This window comes from Rhamphochromis sp. 'chilingali', assembly GCF_963969265.1.
Source record: "Rhamphochromis sp. 'chilingali' genome assembly, chromosome: 17".
Taxonomy (NCBI): domain Eukaryota; kingdom Metazoa; phylum Chordata; class Actinopteri; order Cichliformes; family Cichlidae; genus Rhamphochromis; species Rhamphochromis sp. 'chilingali'.
In genome coordinates this window covers 11,906,499-11,913,036 of record NC_137944.1, presented here as the reverse complement: position 1 = coordinate 11,913,036, position 6,538 = coordinate 11,906,499, and positions in this window count along the sequence as shown.

The window sequence follows — 6,538 nt, the reverse complement described above, 5'->3', positions numbered from 1 at the left end:
ACCACAGCTTCCAGGAAGGACAACCACAGTCACACTGTGCTGGGTTTCCCACGGGGGAGGGGAGAGAGTGAGGGTGGAGGGATGTGCAAGGAAGGAGGGAAGGAAACTTTGGAGAAAGAAGGAGGGAAATGCTGTGTGTATGTGAGTGTGCATGTAGGGCAACAGGACACGGTGCAAACTCAGTGAAGAAAAGAGGAGGGTTCAGCAAGCAGGAAGGATGGCCGAAACAAATCGGAGAGAGAACAAAGTAAACTCAGCCACATCAATGCATCACAGCTGATTTTTTTAAATTACATGTCTATAGATATAATTTTCCGAGAATAGGAACATGGTTCATTTTTTGTTTGTCTGTGCCATAGACAGGGGAGTAAAAGCCAGTCTTTCTAATGGCCAGCCTGCAGATGACATGCATGCATCACTATTGATTTTTTAAATTTTTATATAATTTTATATATATATATAACTAAATATATGTGGCTAACATTAGCTTAGGCGACCCCAGCCCATTGTTACTTCTTAAGGATTTTGTGGGGCAGCTGTTGCACTCATTGAAATCAAATAAATCTGATTATCATGAACTCCAAGTGATAAATTCCTCCTGTCTCACCCCACATCTAATTTATCTGGGGTGAATAACTGCCTGTCAGCTAATGACGGACAAATACTATAAACAAAAGGCCCCAAAAACTCAACTTTAAATTTATCTAATGAACAGAAAATGAAAAAGCCATCAGTTCTTTATTTTTTGAAGGAAAATCAAACTGACAAGCGGACCGACTACAAACCAGCTGATAATGTAATAGCCATGTCCATCCTTACTATACAGTCTTTTTCCAGGCTAACCCTAACCCTCAAACCACTGCACCACCGTACTGTTCTCAGGCCCATGTTTTAAAGGTTTAAAGAAGCATTCGGATCCCCAGACGTTGTATAACACTATTACCCAATAGGGTTTACTTATTAGATAATGGTAGTGCTAGCATATAAATCTAACGTTAAAAAGATCACTGAAAATTAAAGTGATTAGCACATCCACTGGCAAGTAAATGTCCAAAGTCTATACTGAACACAGTATGAGCACCAGTGGTTTATGCAGTTAATTTAGTGACCTCTGCTGTCAAAACTACAAAGGTGCAAAAGCAAAGGAAGAACATGTAGGGACAAAGATTCATTTCCTTCTATCAAAATGTAATAAAACAAATAAACTGCACAATGCAAAAATTGATCATTTATAAACATATAACAACAAACATTTGTAAACAGTTAAAATTCATTAAAACAATGTTCATCCAGAATTGCCACCTTGCACGTATATTCTCTGTTCATGTCACTGTTTGTTCAGGATAGTGGACATTATATTTGTTGCATGAACTTTAAAACCACAATTTTAGCTGATTTTATGTGAACATAGTGCTGTAGCCCCGACAGCAGTTTCCATTACACCTGTTACTGCAAAGTGGTTCAACTCCTGATGTTTAGAAGAAAGTCCTCCAAATTTAAAACAAGACGGGTACATTTACTAGAACAGAGAGAAATGTGTGTATCTGGGAGCATTTGACTGTTAACGCTGTTAACGCTGAGTCCCGTCTGGACTACAAAGTTTCTCTTGAGATGTTAGGATGCCGATAAACATGTTCTTTCTTCGTCCATGGTGTAAAGTATTCACTTGAGGTTACAAACATCCGCCACAAGGTGGAAGCATTGCAAAGAGGAGTGGTTATTCTTTACAAATTTTGCCATCTTGGTCTATGGTTTGTGTCATGTTTATTTAAGCTGGAGGTGGGCTTGCTCTGCAATTTTCAGGCAATATTTTAAAGAGGCCGGTGTATATGTTTATGTAGCTGTTGGTGTTAGAGATCATGTGGCTAGAGACTGCCATGTCCTCACATGTGTAGAGATATCCCATTATGATTTGGTGGTCTGGGCTTGGCATTAATTTGCTTTGTTTCTCCTTTGTTTTCTCCTTTCTTTTGTAGCCAGAGCCACTGCCAAATGTCCTGTACATATTTTCCATAGTATGTTTTTGCTTTTTTCTCCTTTCTGAATGTTCTCTGTATGTCATTAAACTGCTGTAAGAACCCCTTTTATTGTGTCTTGTGTGGCAACTAATTACCCGGGCAGAAGTTTTGGGAGCTTGTTGGGGCTGGAGCATGTACATGTGTGTTAATACAAAACCATAATCCTCCCAGGAGCAGAGATTCCAGCAAATTCGCCCTAAACACAGAACGTGCAATCCTTTGAGAAAACCCAAACAAAACATAAAACCCAAGAGTTCGTTTATAGATTGCAAAGGCCTCAGTTAACATTTTAAATGTTAAAGTTCATGTCAGCACAATCACAAAAAACTGAACAAGTGGCTTGTTTGGAAAGTTTACAGAGAAAAACTCTCATCTGACTAAAAAGAACATAGCAGCACATTTTAGGTTAGGTTAGCTGTGTTGCATCTAAACAAACAAAAATTTCTGGAACATTTTCCTTTTGGTCAGATGAGACTAAAGTGGACATATTTGTTTAATAAACATGTCAGACAGACAGCTCATGTTTGAAATGATTTATTTAGGTTCCACAAAAATCCCACTGAGAGCTGTGAAGTCTTCAAACTTAATTTCACACATGTTACAAGTAGATCCCTGAGTCTATGGGCAGTTTTTAAGGGAGAAACCCGACACAACATTGGTGACTTTGATGACTTTGGGAGGAGCAGGGATGGTGATGACACGCTTCAGGTAGCAGCAACGCCTACAGTACAAAACCCAACAGTTTAAATTAGAGACTGGAGATATAGTTGTCATCAGATTACAAAAAGTGTGAATACAACAGATTAATAAATGTGACGTGGTTTCTGGGTGCAACGTGAATTACTAGTTTAAAGTGTGCACAGAAGTATTCGTAATACTTCACCGATAACTGCGATCAAAGAAGGTTTCATCAACGTAGGTGTAGAACTGGCAGTGAGGGTCCTCAGTGCATGTCTTCTGGCATGTGTCTGCATCATCCATCAACTCATAGCGAATGTCAGAACCATTGAAATCTACTCCTTCATAAGCCACTCTGGCCCAGTCTGTTAGCAGAAACACATGTCACTGTGCTGAAGGGATGGACACATAAAATATTCCTGTGCATAATTACAGTGTCTTTAACAATATTAGGCTACCTTTACAGAACAAAGCCCAAAAGATGATTGTCTCACATCCACATGTTGTATTAGAGGAAAATGACATAGATTTGGTTTGTCATCATGTCTGAAATACTAATTTTTACATTAACCCTCTCGAGGCAGGCGTTGCCGATTTGCAACAGTTAAAAACGAACAACCCGATTACCCCACATACATATTTCTGTTTTGTTTGAAGCTAAAGAAACACTTTCAAAACAAATCAGATTTCAGTGATGTCAGATCTATACTTGTATGACCTCAAAATCCTCCTTAGTAGTTTGTTTGGCCCCTAGACGTGCATGCCTAAGCCTGTTCTGAAGCGGCCTAACCACATCAGGGCATGCATGTCTAATCATACTTATGAGACAGTCGATGGTGTCCTGGGGTATCTCGTCCGGGATCTGGACCAGTGCAACCTGACAATGTGGGACTGAACCATAATGCCCTAGAGGTGGGGGAATCAATTACTTCATCCTCCAGGAACTGCCTGATTGAGTGTTTCTTAAGGTGTTCCAGGTTCCAATAAATTGAACATTTATGTAACAGTGATATAATTCAGTATTCACCCACATTTATTTGTCTACTTTTTAAATTTGTTTGATGATCTAAAACATGTAAGACTGTGAAATATTCAGAAAAATGAGAAATCAGGTAGGGGCCAAATACTTTTCACAACACTGTATGCTGTTCAGTAACTGTTCGCTCACAAACACGTTCATGCGGAGCATTACAGGTTGATTTGCGCTACTCACTGTCGTCAAGCTGACAGGAATGGTGTGGTAGCCCTGAAGTGCCTGTATCTGCCCTGGTGACTATTTCATGTGTGTTTTCCTTCAGGTAACAAACAAAGGTATTCCTAAAAAACAAACAAATAAAATCAAAAAGCCTTAAAATCAAAATGTGTAAGAGGGTCTAAATGTTTGCATATAATGTAGAGCTGTAGAGCTATAATTCTGCACTTAAGTACAGTTTTATTACACTGCCTGTTAGACATGAAAGAAAAAGAAAAACACATAAGATATTTGTTTCACTCTCAGATGAGACGTTGTCTGAAACACAAACAACTACCTGTTATAAGTGAAGTAGGTGCAGCGCGGATGAGTTGAGCACAGAGTCTGACAGTGTTCAGGAGAGGCAGCAGGCAGAGACTCAATGTCACTTCCTGGGATGTCAGTGTTTGGAAAAAGCTTTCTCTGACATACTGAATATAAAAGAGGAAAGACATTTGTTTTGTTTGATATGCTTTTATATTCCCATGTGAAGCACTTTGTAATAGATTCTAGTCTTAAAAGGCCCATATAAATACATTTTACTTACTTACATTAGGAAAACACACAGGCAACAAACAGGAAGTGGGCCGAAAGCTACTTGGGAGAATCCAGATGTTACACCAGCTTTTCTTTCAATAACAGGAGTCCTTGGTACAGTCCAACTGAATTTTAGGTAACACTTATACCTTAAACAGAACAAGAAATCATATTCTCCTTTGCTGTTAGAGTGCAAAATATCATGGACAAACATGGACATGCAGTTTAAAAAAACAAGATGTGACGCAATAAAATGCAATAAGATGAACTTTGGGAAATGCAGAGGTGTAGGACAAATCTTTTGTGGTTAAACAATAAATAAATATGGAAACATGTTTAAAATAAATACACTATCCTAACTCAAATTTACCTGACTTTACTATTTGAGAAATTCTGTTTTACAAAAGTGAAGAACTGACACGCAGGGTCCTGAGTGCACACTCGCTGGCACTCCTTGTGGTCACCTGTGAACAAGGACCTGTAGTCTCCCCCGATAAAGTCCATGTTTTGGTACAGCTCAGACAGGCAAGGTTCTGTTTCAAACAATAGAAACATGCATAGAGAAAGGTAAACTGGAGGTGAACATACTTCATGAATTGCTTAATTTTTAAAATGGTTTATTAATGGTTGTAAGCCTACGTGGGCCTGGGCTGCAGGATTTTAGAGAAAAACCAGAAGTGACACCCTGTACTGGAGTCTGAGCACTGGGCTCTCCTGAGGGAGTGGACTTTAGGTAGCAGTAGAAGTGCCTGCAGAGACCGACAAGTGGAAGGAGCCATAGTAAAACCAATATAACACATATAAAACAGATCCTGAAATAACATGACATACTGTGCTTCCTATAGCTGGATATGGGTCTTTAGACTTTTGGCTGAACTCTGTGAAATCTTAAGTTGCCATCAGTGAGAGGCAGTAACCATGGGTGAGTATACTGGTATACAGTGTGGGACAGCTCTGTAGCATCTCGTGGAAGTTGGGGAGAGTGCCTCTGGATTGGCAGACTGGAGGGATGGTGTGTTCAAACTTCAAGGGGATCAACCTCCTCACTCAAAAAAGTATATGCCATGGAACTGGAGAGCACAGTCTGTTGAATTTTGTGGTGAAAGAGAAACAAGCACAAAGGTGATTTTGATTTTTGTCAATCTAACTTCTCACTCTCACCCAGGACCAGGAGTAGATCACAGATACAAGAAGCAGAAATTAGTTCAGCTCAACTTTAGAGATACGGTGCAGAGAAAGGTCATTTGGAAGGAACTCGTCGCCTTGTTTGGGAACACTTTGGTGGTGTTGCTTAGACTGCTGCACCTTACAACCTGCCACTGCAAGATGGACCTGGATAAGTACGTGTATATATTGCAACTCATTTGTGCCAGTCATACCTGTCATCGTGGGTCCAATCAGCACGAATAAAGCTAAAGAAGAGGCAAGAGGGGTGCTGGGTGCACAGGAGCTGACAGTGGTTAACATCAGGGGAGTAGAGAAATGTTATGTCATTTCCCGGGAAATCCATGTTCAACAGAATATTTGGATTACATGCTGAAGAACAGAAAAGGGAAATATTTAAGGAAACATTTACATGTACAAAGACGTTGTTCATATATCACAAACATTTAACCACACAAAAGTGCCAAAAAAAGCATAATGGTACATGAACATACGTTTAGCCCTGTCATAACAATATATTGCATAGTGCATCATACCTTGACATAAAGAAGAGCTGAGGAGGGAGAGAAGACCAACGAAGATCAAATGTGTTATCATCTTTAACGTTTAACATCAGAGGAAATGAAATTCATCAAACACGACTACATTTAACGAAAAGGCTGTGCAAATAGAAAATGGTCCTTTGAGCCATCCAAAGGGCAATTTTGCAATCGGATCTATTTGCACAGCCAATCTCTGGCACAGTCAATAACCTGCCCTACAACTAGAGTTTAGATAATTTTATGTTGGCATTTACCAAAGTGAAAATTTATCATGTGCTTTGATTATTGTGTCTAGCTTTGGTTGTTGCCATATTCCATAAATGAAGCTGGCCTCCCATGTGTACAGGCTGATTTTGGGTTCATACTGA